The sequence below is a fragment of the Myotis lucifugus genome, unplaced genomic scaffold (genome assembly GCF_000147115.1).
Source record: "Myotis lucifugus unplaced genomic scaffold, Myoluc2.0 scaffold_2, whole genome shotgun sequence".
Lineage (NCBI taxonomy): Eukaryota > Metazoa > Chordata > Mammalia > Chiroptera > Vespertilionidae > Myotis > Myotis lucifugus.
Genome location: NW_005871050.1, coordinates 31,365,485 through 31,385,526, shown reverse-complemented (window position 1 = coordinate 31,385,526; position 20,042 = coordinate 31,365,485). Strand labels below are relative to the sequence as shown.

Sequence of the window (20,042 nt, the reverse complement as noted above, 5' to 3'; positions counted from 1 at the left end):
CCCCCCCCCCCCCCCCCCGCACTTTTCTTTTCCATGGACCCCAATTCTAAAAATCCCTAAGCCTGCCTATGTTCCCCCAAAATTCCTGCTTCACTATTAGCCAAAGTCAGAAACTACATCATATTATCTATTTTTAAAAGGGTAAGGTAGGAATTTGGGGGTTTTAAATAACAGGAAACACAGGGGTTTGGATAGTTGACCATCATTGGAAATGTTGAAGTTCAGAGGTTAGGGAATGGGACTGTACAGAAACTGAAGTTCTATGCTGTAACTTTTCACAGATGAGGGACTGGGATATATAGGCAGTGCAAGACCACCAGCTAGACCTCATTTCGGAGTGTCTTTTATTTATTTGCTAAGGGCAGAGCTGGTTATAAAGTGTCTGACTTTACAGTGATTCCAACAGGGAGGGTTAAATAATGGATTTGGCATACTCTCTAGATGACCTTTCAGATTCTCTGTCCTGGGGAAATCACAGATTTCATTGCTTTAAGTAAACCTGATACATGAATATGTAGATTTATAAAACAGTGAAAGTTAAAGGTATGGAAATCTAGATTTATGCACCATGTAACTAAGTTATTTGTTGTGTTAGAGGACTTATTATTATATGTTTCCTTTCAATAATGAACTCCCCAAAGACATTTAAGACAACATTTTTTGTCACTGTTAATAATAGAGCCAGATAGAAGGATACACAATATAAGTGAGGTGTCCTGGCATGTGCCAGGATCATTTACCTAAACAGTTATTAAAGTGTTCTTAATATTTTCTGAATTAGGGATATATAAGGTTTTGCTATATACCATCCTTGAAAAGAAAAGAGAGGTGCTTTCTGGAAAATATAATATTGACTTTAGGTCTCTTTCAGTTCTGTGATTTTATACTTTTAATTCTTCATGGACCATTGAACTGAACATGTGACCTCACTGAACTGATATTTATTGGAATTTGAGGGGTGAAACTGAAATAAAAAGGCAGTTTTGTTATTTTGGTACAAGGCCTCCTAAGCAACATTTCACAAAACACATGGTGTCAATTACCTCTGTGACTTCATTCATCCATCTCACCCACTCACCTACTTACTTGTTCATTCATTCAGCCAACATTGTCAATAGTCACTTTGACAGGATTGGGGATGAAATAATGATCAAGGCATATACATTTCCTATACTTTTGTGGCTTATAGTCTAGTTGTGAGATGCAGCCAGGTTAACCAGACTAGGATGTCATGGTAGCATAGAAAAAGTGCTTATAACCCAAACCAGCTGAAATTCATAGAAATTGTACAAGCTATCTGTTTGTGCTAAGAAACTACTCCAAAATGGTGTTTTAAAAATACATATTTATTATTCCACAGTTTCTGTGAGCCAGGCACTGGGTTATGATTTAGCTGGGTACTCTGCTTCAGGGTTTCTCATTGGCTGCAATCCAAGTATTGGCCAGGGATGCAGTCATCTTAAGGCTTACCTGGGTAATGAACATGTTTAAGCTCACTCACATGATTATTGGCAGAACTCAGTTTCTCATAGTTTTTAGACTGTAAGCATAAGTTCCTTGCTGGTTGTTTGTAAGAGGTCACCCTCAATTACTTGCCACATGGGTCTTTCTATAGGGCAGCTTACAATATCACAGCTGGCTTTGTCAAAGTGAGTAAGTGTGGGAGAGAGTAACAGCAAAATAGAATTATAGTATTATACAAACTAATCTTAGAAATGACATCTCATCATTTTCATCATCTATTTCTCTTTAGAAACAAGTTACTAGGTCCAGTTACACTCAAAGGACGAAGCTCACACCTAAAGGGAAAGGGGAGAAGATTACTTAAGGATGTAAATATTACGAAGCAAGAATTATTGGGAGCCATTTTAGAAGCTGCCTACCACACAAAAAATGTTCTCATGTGAAGCTGCTCAATAGTTTTGTTGCATTTTCCTGGTTTCAATCTTACTAAAACTGAAAATTTGTCATGAGGTGTCCCTGCCTCTCTAGTCTATGGTATATTGTTTTAGGATTATCTGGATTGACAAGAAAACTAGTTATTAAGTCCCCTCGCCTTCATCATCTCAAGCATAATGGTTAAAAAGATCAGGAAGAAGTTTTAAGAAAGAAAGAATATTTGAGAAAGATTCTTACTTTGTCATTGATGTTTGCCAATTTAATTATGATGTATCTTGGTGTTGGTCTTTTTGGGTTCATCTTGTTTGGGACTATATGTACTTCTTAGACTTACGTGTTTTCTTGCAAGCATCAGGGAAGTTTTCTGTCATTATTTCTTCAAACAGGTTTTCTATTCCTTGTTCTGCTTCCTCTCCTCTGGTACTCCCATTATGCGGATGTTGTTTCATTTCATGATGTCTCAAAGCTCCCTTAGGCTCTCCTCCTGCTTTTTAATGTTTCTTAAAAATATTAAATATTAAATATTTTTATTTGCTGCTGTGTTTGTACTACTTTGTCTTCTAATTCACTGATGTGATACTTGGCCTCTTATAGTCTACAGTTTAAGCCTTCCATTGTGTTCTTCAATGCAGCTAGGTCATTCTTCATTTCCTCTTGGTTCCTTTTTATGGTGGTGACATTCTCATTCAGCTCCTTACAATTCTCATTGAGTTGTGTGTATTTGTCATCTAACTGTTTGAGCATCCTTATAACCATTACTCTAAATTCTTTCTCTGACATGTTACTTGGCTCCATTTCATTTAATTTCCTTTCTGGTGATTTCTCTTTTTCTTTCCGTTGGGAATAATTTTTTTGTTTCTCTATTTTTTGCTGTAATATTTTAATTTTTTCTTTGTCTTAGATCCAACTGCTTTGCTACACAGTTTCTTTTGGAGGTAGTGCTAGTGGTGCAGTCTCTCAGGTCTCATTCGCTTGGTGATCTAGCAGGGCTCCCTACTTGAGCTATTTGGATTCTCTTGATGTAGTTGGATCTTGAATGTTAGTTTCTCATTCGTGGATGAAGTCTCATCATGGATTGTCAATGTGACTCACCCCTGACTTCGTTGTGTAACCTGTTTTGTGCTGGGGTCCAATCCCAGCGGGTCCAGGGGTCCCCAAAGGTGTGGACGGAGTCGGCGAAGAAGGAATGACACGAAGACAGCCTTCAGTTGATCAGCAGCCTAGTCAGGACCTCTAGCCAGGATCTCCAGCCAAAGTTCTGGTCGGAGTTCTGGTTAGGAACTGAAGAGGATCTGATGAGGATCTGATGTTTATTGTCTTGTTACATCCGTATTTATACCAGCCGATTTTAATCCTGTCAATTTCTATTACAAAGGTTAGGGCGTTTCTTATCTCCATTCCAGGGAGTAAAGATTATGTAGCTTAACTACCCGCCTGGCACTTAATTAAGGGGTTGTATCCCCTCCCTAACCTCAGGGAAAAATCCCCACCTGGGGAAACAACCTTTCTCGGAGAGGTGACCTTGGTTAAAACACATGGCGCTAAAGAGAGCAAACATACTAAGAACAATATGCTATATATGCCAGGTCCCTTGAAACATATGCTGTGCAGATGTTTCTTTCCTGCAGCGACTGTGTCAAGCAGCAAGGATGGACCGGCTCCTGGCAGTTTTGGATGCGATTATGGTTCTGGCTCTTGTGGAAAAGTTCATCTGAGGTCTCATTCTTATATGCTCACTGTGGGTTCCCAGAGTCCATGGCCTTGGAAGAAGGAGTGTCGGGGCCTGAAGCTCAGGTACTGTGACTTTGGCTGGTGTGGTATGACTCTTGCTGGATTAGTGTCACTCTGTACCTCACTCACTATGAGTGGCCCATAGCCCATTACAGTGGGGAAGCCAGTGTCTCATAGTGAGTGGTCGAGGCAGAGGGACTCTGGTCAAAGTGATCCCTCTCTGAATTATGAGGGGTTTCAGGATATAGCAGCTGGGGATGTGGGAATCTCAGAGTCTGTAGCTGAAACAGTGTGACCTTGTCCAGGGAGGCAAGTCCTCAGCAATTCATCAAGCTGTCCAGAGGTAAGTAGCTGAGAGGGGCATATCGTGAATCCTGCTGAGGGAGCTGTGCACCCTTGGTTGGAAAGGTACACATCCAGTGGCAGCTCATAGAGGGGCCCAGGAGCCATCTGCAAGGTGTGTATGCTCTTGGGGCCCACACGCTGGGTCAGAGTGATTGTGGTGTGCCACCAGCCCCATGGAGAGAGAAGTCCCAGTTTCTGCTTTGGGGGATGTGCACCCTTGGTTGGATATGTGCATTTAGTGGCTACTTACAGAGTCACCCAGGAGCTGTCTGCTGGGGCTGTGGGCTCATGGGGCCTGTATGCTGAAATGGCGCTACCATGGGAACTGGATGCCAGCAGCCTGGGTTATGCCTTGTAGTGGTTCAGAGAAGCACCTAGGGGCCATCTGCTGGGGCAGCAGGCTCACGGGGCTTGCACGCTGGATTGGTGCAACTGCAGTGACCAGAGGTTGGCAGTTGAGGAGGGGTAAGTCTGAGTTTCTACTGCTGGGGCCTTATGCCCTTGTTTGGATACAAATGTGCCTAATGGCACCACACAGAGGCACCTGGGAGTTGCCTGCTGGGGCAAGGGCCTCAGGGGGGCTTTGTGCTGAAACCACGTGACCACAGTGTCTGTGGGTAGGCAGCTGGGAAGGGGGAAGTCTGAATTTCTACTGCCACAGCCATTCACCCTTGTTTGGATGGGAGCACATCTAGCGGGTGCTCAAGGAGCCACCCAGGAGCCGCCTATAGGGGCAGCAGGCTCAGTAGGCTTGCGTGCTGGAAAGGTGCAACTGCGGTGTCCAGAGGTTAGCAGCTGGGGAGGTGGATGTCCCAATTTTTGCTGCTGTGCGCCCTTGATTGAATTCATGCATGCACAAGGGGGGCTCACAGAGGCACCAGGAGCCACCTGTTGGGGTGGTGGGGCTCAGGAGGCCTGCACATTGGAAAGGTGTGACTGCGGTATGCAGCAGTTTGCAGCTGTGGAGGAGGAAGACTGAGTTTTTGCTGCTGGGGCTTCACGCCCTTGGTTGGATTTGTGTGTGCCCAGCAGCAGCTCACAGAGGCACCTGGGAGCCATTTGCCAGGGCAGCACACTCACGCACTCAGGAGGGCCCTGGTACTGAAGCCGCGTGACTGAGGTGTTTGTGGGCAGGCAGCCAGGAGTGGGGAAAGTCCAGATTTCTACTGCCGGGGCAGTGTGCCCTTGTTTGGATATGAGCGCTCCCAGTGGGGCTTACAGCTGCACCCAAGAGCCACCTTTGGGGCAATGGGCTTAGGCGGCCTGCACACTGGAAAAGTGAGACTGTTGTGTCCAGAGATCAGTAACTGTGGAGTGGGAAGGCTCAGTTTTTGCTGCCAGGGTGTTGCACCCTTGGTTAGGTTCTTGTGCACACAGTAGCCACTCACAGAGGCTCCCAGGGGCTGTTTGCCACAGTGGTGCACTCAGAGGGGACCTTGGGCTGGAGCCATGTGACTGAAGTGTCTGTGGGCAGGCAGCCAGGAGTAGGCGAAGTCCGAATTTCTACTGCTGTGGCCTAGCGCCCTTGGTTGGATTTGTGTGCACTCAGTGGTATCTCACAGAGGCACCCGGGGTCTGTTTGCCAGGGTGGCACACTCACGCGCTCAGAGAGACTCTGGCACTGAAGCCACACATCCAAGGTATCTATGGGCAGGCAGCCAGGAAGGGCGAATTCAGAATTCCTCCTACTGGGGCTGTGCACCCTTGTTTAGATATGAGCATGCCCAGCAGTGGCTCACAGCAGCACCCTAGAGCCACCTTTGGGCTGGTAGGTTCAGGATGCCTGTGTGCTGGAAAAGCATGACTGTGGTGTCTGGAGGTCAGCAGCTGTGGAGTGGGAAGACTCAGTTTTTGCTGCTGAGTGTTGCATCCTTGGTTGGATTTATGCGTGCCCAGTGGCGGCTCACAGATGCACCTGGGGTCCGTTTGCCAGGGCGGTGCACTTACACACTCAGAGGGGCCCTGGTGCTGAAGCTGCATGACCAAGGTGCCTGTGGGCAGGCAGCCGGGAAGGGGGAATTCAGAATTTCTACTGCTGGGGCTATGCACCCTTGTTTGGATAAGAGCATGCCCAGTGGGGGCTTACAGCGGCACCCAAGAGCGGCCTGTGGGATGGTGGGATGAGCAGGTGCAACTGAGGTGTCCAGAGGTCAGTAGCTGGGGAAGGGGGAAGTCGCACTTACTACTGTGGGAGCTGTGCACCCTTGGAGGTGGATGTCCTAGGGTCTGCAGGTCTGCAGATGGGGCAGCAGGATTTTGGCTGTAGTGTCTGTAGGGTCACGGGCAGTGTCCAAGGCCAGTCTGGGTGGTAGTGCTGATGAGTTCCTAGAAAAGGCCACTCTCTCCTTCAAGATGGCGTGGGCTCCATGCCAGAGCCCCACAGACTGGGGATTGCCTGAAGTGGTGATAGGTGCTCCCTATCCAGGAGAGCCTGGTCTGCCAGCCCCTGCTTCTCCTGCTGGATTTAACTGTCCCTCACTCACTCACACACATGCCACACACATCCACACACTCTCCTTTCAACTCCTCACTCACTCACACCCTCTACCTCACTTCCATCCTGCCAGCCGCCATCTTCTGAAAACCAATTATTTCTTCAAATAGGTTTTCAATATCTTGCTCTCACTCTTCTTCTGGTACTCCCATAATGCAGATGTTGGTACGCTTGAAGTTGTCCCAGAGGCTCCTTAGGCTATCTTCATATTTTTGGATTGGGTGTTTTTTGCTTCCTCATATTTCAAATCATTGATTTGATTCTCGGAATCCTCTACTGTTGAATCTCTGTATATTACTTTTTTTTTGGTCAGGAAAACAAATCCATTTTATTTATTTTCAGTAAGTTTAAATCCTTGAGGGGTACAGCATTACACAAATTCTATGTCCAATAGCCTTAGCAGGAAGGTTGCTTTGGAATTTAGCATGAACCATTCCACTGTTTCCATGAGCATGAGTTACCTTTCCCCAGATTACTCTGGTTTTGTTTGGTTTGCCACTAAGAGTCACTGTGTTGTTCTTTGCTTTGTACACATAAGCACATCTTTTGCCTAGGTAGAAGTCTGTTTCATCTCGAGCATAAACACCTTCAATTTTAAGAAGAGCTGTGTGCTCCCTCTGGTTCTGGAGACCCTGCTTATAGAGAGCAAAAGTGGCCTTGGACCACAGCCTTCTAGACATATTTGTCCTTATAGAAGTCCTGTTCCCAGCAGGCCTCCACAGGCTCCAATATGGCAGAAAAAGTATATTACTCTTTATTTCAGTCAATTTATGCTTAATTTCTGACTGGTCCTTTTCCTTTTTTTTTTTTTTTTTTGGAATTCTCATTAAGATCCTTGAAAGTCTCACTAAGTCTCTTGAAGGTTTCTAGAAGATTCTTGAGTAACCTTATAACCATGGTTTTGAACTCTATATCCAATAGTTTTCTTTCTCCCATTTATTTCATTAGTGACATGTTTCTTTGTCTCTGCATTTTGACTGCTTCCCTGTGTGTGTTTCTATGTATTGGGTAAAGGTGCTATGTCTCCTTGTGTTGGTAGAGTGGCCTTTTGTAATAGCTGTCCTATAGGGCCCAGTGGCTCAGCCTCCCCAGTCGTCTGAGGTGGACACTTTAGGTGCACCCCTTTTGTGGACTTTGAGCACAGTCTTGGTGTAGTTGAGACTTGATTGCTATTGGTGTCACTGTGAGGACCATTTACAACTACAGTGGGAGAGCTGCTATGCAAGAGACACCTCTATGGAGCAGGCCTTGCTTCAGTGGGGCTTTGGTGTTCACTGAGTCTGCCCCATGAGTGTGTGACTTATGGATGTGTAGAATTATAATCTTGTATGGTCTGACACTGACCACTGGGCACACTGCTCTTGGGTCTCCAGGAAGGTGCAAAGTCAGCCACTGCCTGGGGTCACTCAGCAGGATCTACAGGGAGATCTGCAGATTCCTCCTCTTTGTATCGGGTTTGGAAGTGCCCAGATGAGGCCCATCTTTGAAGCAAGGCAGGCTGTGCTGGTGCCATGTCTTGGGCCTTTTATTGATAGGTTTGGGGCAACTGGTCCAGCTGCAGGTTGTTTGAGAGATTTTAGCCTGAGCAAGGATAAGCCATCCATATGCAAAAGGTGCTGCACACAGCTTGGATGGGGTGGTAAATTGGATGGGGCGGGGTCTTAGGGAATCACCAGGGTGGAGCAAACAGAAATGGCTTCCAGTCAGCCCTGTGACAGGTGAGGTCCCAGCACAGGAACAATGATACCTGCCAGCATCTCTATCTGGGAGAAAGCTGCCCCCTGAGTTCCTGCCCTGATGCCAGGATATCCAGTTCCTCCTCATATGTGTCTGTGCCCCCGAAAGCCTCACCCTGGTGCTGGAGCTAAGAGGAAGTGGGAACTTATGAGTTCAGTTAGTGGTGTCGGCCTTTTAAGAGAAGAAGCTGGGTCTCCAGCAGCCTGTATGTCACTGAACCCCAATCCGCACTGGTTTTTACAGTCTGTAGTTCTTACTGTCATGGTGACTTCTTTTCTCAGCTCTGGGACCCTGGTCTGGGCATCTGGTGTAGGGCTGAGACCACTTATTCCTCTGGGTGGTTTCCACAGGGATGATCTCCTCCCAATTGTGAAAGTGGTCCATGTGGGTGCGGGACCTACCCATTCCACGACTCTGCCCCTCCTACATGTTTCTGTGTGCTTTCTTTTTTACTTCTCTAGTTGTAGGACTTCCATTCAGCCAGCTTTCTGGCAATTCTGGATGATGGTTGTTCTGTATTTTAGTTGTAATTTTGATGTGGTTGTGGGAGGCAGTGAGTACTAGCGTTCCTGGTTCCTCCAGCCTGATGTGAATCTTTTTATCTGTCATAACTAAAGCTTGTCAGTCTACTCTTATCTATAAAGGAGCCAAGTATCATCAGTGCTTTTCATTACAGTCAAACCTTGATTCTCAAATGTCTCCCATATTCAATAATTTGGTTCTTGAACAAATTGTTCACAGGAGGTTGAGGGTGATGGGTGCAATGTCTTAGTTGTCAAATAAAACTTCTGTTCTCCACCGGACAACCCTTTCATGCTGTGTGATCAATGATGTGTCCTCTCAGGTGACAAAGGAGAGAATGTGTGAGTATGAGTCAGTTACTGTTAAACTTGGAGTTGTTAACATCTCAGGAAATTGTGCTGTGAATATTTTTGTGGGTTTTTTCTTTTGCTGCTGCTTATTATTATTATTAAATATATACAGTAAGTTGCCATGAGTCCTAAGAAGGTTAGTGATAGCAACAAAGTGAAAAGGAAAGTTTTGAGAACAACAATAGAGCTTTAAAAAGAAATTATTGTGAAGTATAATAGAGGTGTTTGCGTGTCTGATCTGGCTACAGAGTATGGAATGAGAAATCAAAGGTTAGCACAATTTTAAAATATGAAGAGGCCATCAAGAGTGCCTATGTTGCTAAGAGTATGAAAGTGCTCAAGAAACAATAATTATAGGCAATTGACAGCAGCTGAAGAGCTCTCTTTGGAGGAGGAGGGAAGAGAGGAAATTCCTACTTAGCTAATCAAGGAAATGCCTGGGAAATTGGGAGAAATGAAAAGTTCATTGAGCAATATCAGCCTGCAAAGAATAGCAAATCTGTGATAAACTTATTCAATGATAATGCAGTGTTTCACTTTAGGCAAGTATTAAAACACAGGCAAAAACAAACATCATTGGATAGGTTTCTAGTGAAACAGAGGTCCATTGAGCCTGAAGCAAGTTCTAGTGGAGCAAAGAGACAAAAGAGAGAAAGAACCCCAGAAGAACAGCTACCAGATGTTTTTATGAAGGGGGACTACCCTTCCAAGCAATAACATCCCTCCATCACTCCATCCCTCCTCTCTATATTCAGTCATTAATAGTTCTCAACATTAATAGTAAATTTTAGTGTGTACATAAATTTTCATTTTTTACTGTACATTTCATTTCCTTTTTATATTTTCATTTACATTTTGTGTCCTTTTTGTTTTTAAAGTGCCTATTTATAGATTAAACAGTATATTAGACATTAGACACATACTGTATATAAGAAAAGTTCAAACAGGAAATCATTTGGGGGTCTGGAGTGGATTAATTCAATTTATATTATTTCTAATGGGAAAAACATGATACAGTTTTGAATAAATTGCTTCTTGAATAGCCTTCTGAAGTGAATTAAGTTTGAGAACTGAGGTTCCACTGTACTTATTTCTTAAAAACAATCCTTGAAGTATAAAGATTCCCCTAGTATAGATACCAGCTGGCAGTTACAATTTGTTGCTTAACATCAACCTGATGATGGATTTAGCTGCAATAGAGGGAGTGAGTATAATAGGTATGCCTTTCTTAGAACTTCAAGAAAGTTGTGTTTATAACTTCTTATTTCATTGTGTTCATCTTATCTCTTCCCTTAGCAGCGATTTTCACCTCAAAGCACTCCTCCATTGTAGGAATGAATGTTTATGATGTGGCAGGCAGTGTAGTGAATGCTGTACATATATTTATCTAATTTTCACACTAATGGTACAAATGTAGGTGCCAGTGTTACCTCCATTTTGCAATTGAGGAAACTGAAGCACAGAAGTCAAATCACTTCCCCCAAGTCACCTGACTAGTAAGTGGCACAGCCAGTGTTCAAGATCAGGTGGTGTAGTTCCAGAACAAGGAACTTTACCCACACAGTTTATAAAACACTTGATTATACCATACATAAAGTTCTTCAGTGACAGAGGTTGGAATTCTGTTTTCCATGCCTTTTTTTCTTCATGAACTACTTTCAAGGATGCTCCAAGAGCTCTGTATTTACCAGCTACTGATGCCTCTTGGAAACTGACAGTCTATCGAGTGAACCATGTGTGTTAAAAAATGTTCATTGATACATTTTAATGATAAATTTAAATTATTACTGTGGGGCCATGAAGGTCTCTCGAATAAATAAATGTGCTTCTAGAGTTGTCTAAATAAGTATTTAGTATCTAGCATAAATAGCCCACATTATTTTGGTAAATACAGAGAGTTGATTTTTCTCAGCATGGATTCATTGTGCAACCACAAATAGTCCAGTTATTATGTCTTTTGTGTGTGTAATATGGAGTTTAAGTCTTTAAAATATATGAAAATTTACAATGGTGTGCAATGTTACATCAATATACAACTAATGTCAGAATGGTCTTTCCTGGTATACAAATGATGACAAAAATGTTAAAAAATATTTAGGTTACAAATGTAACAGTTGGTCTACAAAATTTGCATGCACTCCCCCTTCCTGTCTACCCTCCCTTTATTCTACTTCTATATTAAATTGTGCTCAAACCCTCTTTTAACACCTGGTTCAAAATGCATCTCTAGGGATGCAGTCCCAATTTAGGTACATCTAACCCATCACTATTCCCTCCCTATGTGCCCTCAATACTTCTAGACACAGTTCATACAGACATTTGCTTTTGCAGACATGCTTTCTCTAACTGGTCTTAAGTCATTCCATGTATGTTTGTTTTGTCACATTATATAGACAGAATTGTCTTCGTGATGTCGGGAAGGGCCTTTGCAAACAGAAGTTGAGCAGTAAGGTGAGCAGTAAATGATGTTGACTGACTGCCTTTAAAGAACACAAACATCTGCTTGTTGTAGGTCAAGACTCAGAATTCTCAATTTCCTTAATCACAAAGACATGCCAGGAAGAAGGCAAAGAAAGCACTTGTAGTTTTTGCGACAAAAAGCATAAAACAAAACAAGAATGAAACAAACAAAAAAATCTTTACTATTTGATTTTTTTTCAGCCCACTCTGATTGCTTCAGACTGACTAAGGTTGTTCAAGAGTATTTTGTAAATAAAGGATAAAGTCATCCTATATTTGTTTCTTGAAAAGAATATATGAAGATTTGGATGTGCTTGATTCCTACTTTAAGTTGCCATAATGTTTTGTAGAAAGTGCTAGTGCATCATCCACTTTTGTGGTCAGGTGAAGGAGTGGCCAAGGAAGTGGTTTGTGTGTGTGGGTGTCTTCTCTAGTAATGCTGACCCCTTCTGCTGAGATTTGTGTGACCCCTGATTTATTATCCAAAAAAGCTGTCATAAGAGTTTACCTGTATAAGAAAAAAGTAAAGCTTTGAAATTGAAGCAAAGGAATTACCAGCTCAATGTTAGCTTCAACCCATAAATTATGAAGGAGGGTTGACAAGCCTGAATTTAATAAGATGTAGAAGTATTTTAGAAGAGATCAATAAAATTTATAAATTTAGGTATTTAATAGAAAGCATGTGGGCAAGTGTTCTCTAAATCTGGAAGCTTTATGGGGATTATTCTGGTGATCATAGTTATATGCTATCCCTGGTCCCAGCTTCAGCCAAATAATTGACCCAACTATTTCTAGCTCTAAGAATGCTGGCCCAGCCTCAGAATGTCCTAAGGCCGTGGTCGGCAAACTGCAGCTCGCGAGCCACACGCGACTCTTTGGCCCCTTGAGTGTGGCTCTTCCTTAGCCTTAGGAGTACCCTAATTAAGTTAATAACAATGTACCTACCTATATAGTTTAAATTTAAAAAATTTGGCTCCCAAAAGAAATTTCAATCGTTGTACTGTTGATATTTGGCTCTGTTGACTAATGAGTTTGCCGACCACTGTTAAGGAGTCAGCTTTGCTGTGGCTCATTCCTGCTCTCTTAATACTAGTTTAAATAATGGTATTTATTGCTGACATTTGAACATGTAGGTACACCAATCAATATATTATCAGGACAGGGGGTTGTATAGTTTATCTGTATGGACAGATGGACATTTTGACCTTCTATTCTTTATCACTTGGTCTCTTTTATGACAAGTACTCTGCCTGGTCCTGTGATCACAGCTCTTTGTATGTCCCCTCTACCACAGGATGGCTTTCATTTTACTTGGTAAAATAGTTTTTTTATGCAACTACTAGTTAGCTGATTATATGGCTGTTTCCCTCACTAGACTCTGAACTAAGAATAAGATCATGTCTTATCCTCCTCTATATTACCAGCACCTAAAGTAAGTAATCTACCAATGTTCTGTGAATGAATGAGCCTAAATTGTGGCCCAGGACCAAGGATGAAGGTGAAGATAATCACACTAGTAATAGTTGACCTTTACTGAGCACTTACTGTGTACCAGGCATTGTATTGAATAGCAAAATGAATTATATTATTTAATCCTGATAACCATACAATGAGGCATTATTATTATCCAGATTTATACATGAGAACACTGAGGGCCAGAAAGGTTAAGTTATTTGCCCAAAGACACATAACTAATAAGTTTTGGAGTAAGGATTCAAACCTAGGGATATCAGTTCCAAACCTTCACCACTACATTGCCCATTACAATGTCAAACTTGTGAGAACCAAATAAGCTTGGCGTGCCTGATGGTGAGGTTAGAGTGACTTTAGTTTTCTGGGCATGATCTATATTCACATTAGAATAGACCTTAATGCAAATTATTCCAAAAATCTGAGGACTTACTATTGACATCAAATATTCTTCTGGAAGGGCAGAGATTACTCTTAATTTGAGGACAAGAATGCTAGTGCTGGAAGAGACTTCTGTGGCATTATTTGGTTCAAATGGTTGTTTTATAATTCTCCCTCATCAGATTCTGTATGTATGTGGAAATAGACTGGTCTATTTTCCTGATGTTGGGGATCTGGACCCACTAAGAATGGGTCACAAATATTCCTGGCAGAGGTATATTTTATGAAGGTCTTGACATGGGAAGGAGATTGGCATATTTAACGAGTGCAGTGGTGGCCAGTGTGGCTGGAGCACAGGGACCGAGTGGCAGAGACACTAGATAAGCCTAGAGAGAGGGGTATTAACTAATTAAGAATCTCCACTGAACTCAGGGCTAGTGTGGAGGAACAGCATTATGAATGAAGAAATGATAATAAATGGAGATTGTCTCCTACTTTCAGTGAAGTAAATCCCTTGAATATATTGATGATGGTCCCTTTGTTGGATTCCCTGCTATGATGGATTGTGTTCTAAGAAAATTTCAGGATATAGTAAAGCCCTCATTTATACTCAGAATATGTTCACAAAGATCATAGCACTCATGAAAAATTCAGGATAAAGACTTTGGGTCGAGATTATATAGATAGCTATAGATGTAGATATATATACACATAATTAAATGAAATGAGATTAAACTCAACATACTTTCATAGAATAACTAGGTGTGTTGAAACCTTTAGTAACTAATTACAACTTAATAAAATAACTTAATTCCCACTTTCCTTTTGGATTTACAATCTATATAAATTATTCGTCTAATGGTTAATCATCTGACTCCCTTGTTAGACTCTAATGAGATAGCCTGAGGTTTGCAGAAAAGGATTCTTGAAATACTCCAGGATTCATAAAACTCATGGGGCACTGGGAAGCTGGGCCTCCTTTTTTTCTGGTGGGGTGGTGAAAAGATCTCCACATTTTGTAGTTTTCTCCACAGAGATAGTTAAGTTGGAGGAGAGGGTGTGCTGGTAGGAGACCTGGCCACAAATGGAAGGGAACTAATGTTTATTGAATGCCTACCAAGAGTCAGGCATCTTACATTTATTAACTCATTTAACTGGCACAACAACTATTTGGGGTAGGTGCTATTTATGACCATTTTAGAGATGAGAAAGCTGAGACTCAGATAGTTAAGATCACATAGATCACATAGCTAGTTAAGTTATGGAGCAGAAATAAAATACCCAATAATTCTCTCTGCCTATTAAGTTGTCCCTTTTCAGATTCCCCTTTGCCCAATTCTCACTTTTCCTAACATCTGGCTTCTTTTTGCCTCTTGGGTTTTCAACCAGCAAGTGGATATTCAATTTGGAAGTCAGGGCCTAACAGGGAGGAAGACCCAGCTATGTATGATTTGGTGACCAGGTAGCCTTTCTAATTCTAGAATATGAACATGTCACCAGTTGAATAGCCTTAAGGTTAAAAATGAAAAATTAGTCTCTCATCTCTCCCACTATCCCTGCTTATTTCCTGATACCCCATAGTAACTTATCCTTTATTCCTCTCCAGCTGTAGCAAATTGACCCCTGGGAATAATTTCTTGGCCTGAGTTCAGAATGAATTGTGTACCATGAACCAAAAATGAAGTGCTTTAATAAGGTTTCTTGATACTGGAGAGCTCCAGGTAGGTTAGAGGGGAGAGGGAAGTCTATTTTGGGTATGGATGTTTAGGGGCAGTGACGGGTACCTTTGGCAGCCTAAAGCCAGAATAAAAGCAATGGGAGCTTGGGAGCCTAGAGAAGGAATTCTATAAATAAGAATTCTTTAAAGGCAAGGATCATGTCTTGGTTTTTGTTTCCAGCACCTAATACAGTGACTTGCATATATTAGGTTCTCAGTAAATGTTTATGAAACATTCAAGTGTAAAATTTTAAAAACAAGGATACTTAAAAAGAAACACCTTTTTGGTGTCTGGATACACCAAGGTTGTGGGTTCAATCCCAGTTCAGGGCACATACAAGAATCAACCAACGAAGGCATAAATAAGTGGAACAACAAATTAATGTCTCTCTCTCTCTCTCTCTCTCTCTCCCTCTCTCCCTCCCTCCCCCTTCCTTCCTCTCTCTCCCTCCCTCTGTCTCATTTCCTCTCTAAAATCAATCAATCAATATAAAAAACCCACTTTTTTGTTAATAGCTATCTTTTAAAGTAATTCAGGCTATGAGAACAAAGTCAAGGAAGCATAGTGGCCCTTTAGAGGAACTGCTATGATTAACAAATAGGGATATTGATAATAGTTCTAAGTCTGCCATTAACTACTATGTGCCCATGGCCAAGTCACTTGACTATGCTGTGTCCCAGTTGTCTTAACTCTAAAAAGTAGAGGGTAGACTGTTCCTAACATTCTTTTTATTCATATGCTTATTATTTTGTGCACATAATAAAAATACCCAATAGTTATTTAGTTCCTGAGAATTTACAAGGACTCATGTACATTATCTCATTTCGGCCTCCCACAATGTTGTGAAATAAATATCATCAATTTTACAGATGAAGAAACCAAGGCTCAGGCTCAGATCAAGGAGGTAATTTGTACTACTACTGAGTACATCTTTTGCCTCAAATCCTGTCCTTTTTCCTGTTAGCACACCTCTTTTCACATAGTAATTACCTATATAAATAATGCTTCCAAGCTGCTTAAAAAAAACCAAAACATTTATTCCCTTATGTCCTCAAATATCTCTCCTCCAATTGTATTTGATTGTTAATTTACTCAGCAAACTCATTTCCAAATCTCAAGCTAGCCAAAGTTGACTTATTAAGAATTTTACATTCTGTGGTATTAATTAATGAGGCTTTCTTCTGTTCTGTAGTGAGCCTTGGCTTTTAGGTAAAGAAAATGCATTTGCTCTGCTGGAAACTTCTGCGGATTATGAGGGGTTGTACTTTTTAGCTGAGCTAGAAATGAAATCCATGTTCTAATTGAGCTATCTCTATTTAAGCTAACAATAGAAAGTACATCCCCGTTTGCTTTAATGTAGATTCATACATATTAGTGCAGATATTACATTATGAACATAGAAACCTGCCCATATACCCATTTATAATATTAAAATTATTTGATATATCCAATGACAAAATATCAAATATACTACTGGACATTTTAACATATATTATGTCAAATCATATTCCCTTACCACTTCGGCCCTCTCCCCTTGGGAATGGCTCTTTAAATGTACTGTATTTCCCCAGGGCATGACACACTGGCTAAGTTTCCATAATTTAATGAAGTATGAAGGGACTTTGGCAGATATTACTGAACTTGTCAGATTTAACTGCTTGTAAATTCAATTAGTCAGGGAAAAAAAGCAGCTTTGGAGAATATATCAAAATTCAATTAGTCAGCAAATTGGGGTTGTTAGCCTACTCTTTGGGGTAATCTATCAAAAAAGAAAGGGTACTTGACATATCTGATCAACTAATTAAATGCATTAGCTCTTCATGGGGTGGCCAGAAAAGCTGGTATGAAAGCGTTCCAGTGGTAGGCATTACATAAATAAGTGTACAGAATGACTAATTGAGATATAGACAGAAGGTGTTTCCTTGCCCACTTCTTTTAATTGATTGAAAGAGCCTGGCTCTAAGTTTTGATTTCTTTTAATAACCAGTTTACATATTGCTGATTAGATACTTTTATTGTACAGTAAATATTGTTTCATTATTAATGCTTTATTAATTAATCTTGTTGATCATGAATGAAGGTGTTTATAGATATTAACTGATCATAATACTGCTCATTCCAGAATTCAGTTTCTAGTATGCTAATATTTCTTAAACTTTTGAATGATATTTAGAAGAATTATTATAATTTGGGTTGAATAAACCAGTGAATGTAAATATTGCATGGGGGTGTTCTTTCAAGGTAAATAATGATATTTGACTCATAATTTGACTTTAAGATTTGCTATAGTTAAGTGGCTTCAAAGTTATATTTTTTTATCTGAATTTTATTTCACAGTAGTGCAAACATTAACAATGTTGTTTAGCTTCTTTATAATCACTTGTCACACTCCCCACTATTTGGGCATATGTATACTGGGGAGCTTTATTAATTTATCCATGAAAGGAAAGGAATATGATAGGTCTTGCCATTGTAAGCAGCAGTCAAGAATAAATGACTCATGAGGAATCATCTGGATTAGTATTTTTTTTTCCAATCTTAGCTGTGCAAACATCCTTGATTACTATGATTTTGACAGAATTTCAGATTCTTTAAACTTTGACTTTTTCATCCATAAATTCCCTATCGAATTCAGTTTAACTTTTCTGTTTCTTTTTATCTATTGGCATTTATGTCATAAAATAATTGCTAATACCTTTCTTTGGTCTTTTTCTATCTGGCTCTCCTGGTTAGCCTTAGGTCTTGTAATCCATTTACCCTTGGGATTGATTCACCTTATTTGTCTCTCAGGCCTTTTTGTTTATTTATTTTGGATGACTGAGTCACTTGCATGCTTCTGATATTTGCAAGAGGGCCCTTTGTTTGATGGCACTTCTTTCTAGCCTCTGTCACTGAAGTGGAAAGACATTTTTGTCAGTCAGTGGTCACTGACCCACAGAGTAGAAAATGGATTGAGGGCAATATGAAATAAAAATTAACCTATTTATATTTATTTGATATTTAAATTAGAACTGGAGCATCAAAGTTTGATGTGTGGGTTGTTACTGCATTAGTTGCTTCCTGCATAGCACAGGCTATTGGGTTGTGGAGTGACTGAGAGGGGAAGTGATGTAGGAAGCAAGGAAAATGCTGTAGAGCACAAGATTAAGGGATTGCTAGCATCTGAGCAAGGAATTGGGGAGCATTGGTCTTCAAGTTACAACCAACTTCAATTATCCATTCTGTATATTATCTTTGGCAGATTTTCAAACTCAAGTTACTTTCTCTTTGGTTTTCTAGCACAATCCTGGGCTGCCTTCCCAATTGGTGTGTGCCTGGGAAATACTGACTAATTTTAATACTAGCCTACCAAATTTAATGGATGTGGAATATATGCTATTGAAATCTTTAAAAAATCATAAAATACATGATAAATTTTAGATTATCTGCTCTTTCAGGTTAAATATATGCAATGAATTTACATGTCACAGGGAAGATCTATAGCATAATGCTTAAGAATATGGCTTTGGAGTCAGACTGAATTTAAACCCCAGCTACATTCTGGCTGTGTGACCATGAGAAATTACTTGTAGCTTTCAATACTGCTGTGGCAGAGTAACCCAAAATCAAAAATCTGGATTCTACTGCCTGCTGCAACAAAAACCAAACTCCAAACTGAGTCAGGTGCTGGTAAAAGGAAAGAAGTTTATTCGAGTGCCAGCATCTCAAGAAGATGGGGGACTTTTCCCAGTCCTCAAAACCCCATCTTAAGATCTCAGTGTAGGCAGAGATTTTTATAAGAAGAGAGAGGGAAAGTAAAACAAAGAGACCAGGGGGAGGGGTGTGGGCAATCCATCTTTCCCAGGAGTAAGGAGTAGGAAGGAGCTGAGGGAGTATAGCTTCTCAAGGTTTTCTCTTCCTGTTTCTGCATTATCTCTCCAAACAGGAATTTGTAGTTTTATTGAGGACACCTGTGGATTTTTCCAGGCTTGCTCCAGGCCAGCTTTCATTTCTCCCCAAAAGGGCCTCCTTTTAAACTGAAAAAAAAGAAGGCTACATAAGAAAGAATAACACTGGATTTTATTTACACACTCTTAAGATACTAGAAGGTTGGCTGCAACCTTAAAACAAACAAAATGCATAGCCTTTTTATCAATTAATTTGAATGTTAATTTGTGGTTACAACAGCTCAGATAATGATTATTTTTTCTGTGGTGGGATGCTCGGCTTTCTCATTCAGAGAGGCACTCTGAAACTTTAAGAATTAATAGTTCTGAATAATGGCACATTCACTAAATGGTGTTTCAGATGATAATGCTAAGAGATTGCTGAGGTTCCAAAGCTGATTACCAACTACAACGCAGAACATGGAGAACAGTAGTTTATTTAAAACCTTTGAACAAACTAAACTCCTCTCTCTCTTCCTCACACCTTGCTTCAATGGTCATAGGCATGGCCACTTTCTGTATCTGAATCTCTCTTCTCACCCTTTTCTGTTGCTTGTACTATTTCTGTGTCTTCCCTCCCATTTGCCTCTTAACCATTCCTTTTCTGTGCATTGTCTTTTCCTCTCTCCCCATCTTCTGATCCCATTGTATCTCTTTTATCCCTCCTCATCCTCTCATTTTGGTGCATGTAGTATTAAATCAGAGTATAATTAAAATATTTGTCGACTTCTTCAAAATTAAAAACAAATTGTGCCTCAAAGGACATGATGACATGATCAAGAAAGTGAAAAGGCAACTGACAGAATGGGAGAAAATCTTCGCAAGTTATACATATGATAAGAATCTAGTATCCAGAATATATAAAGAAATCTTATGATCTAACAACAAAAAGATAAACAGCCCAATTTTTACAAATGGGAAAAAGACTTAGTCATTTTTCCAAAGAAGAAATGACAACTTGCCAACAACTACATAAAAAGATGTTCAATGTCATTATTCATGAGGGAAA

The 20,042-nt window shown here is 40.7% G+C and overlaps 1 pseudogene; it reads right to left on the bottom strand.

The window, feature by feature from the left end:
- Positions 1-6,785: 6,785 nt before the first annotated feature.
- Positions 6,786-7,186, bottom strand: LOC106697915 (annotated as a pseudogene).
- Between the last annotated feature and the right edge of the window lie 12,856 nt (positions 7,187-20,042).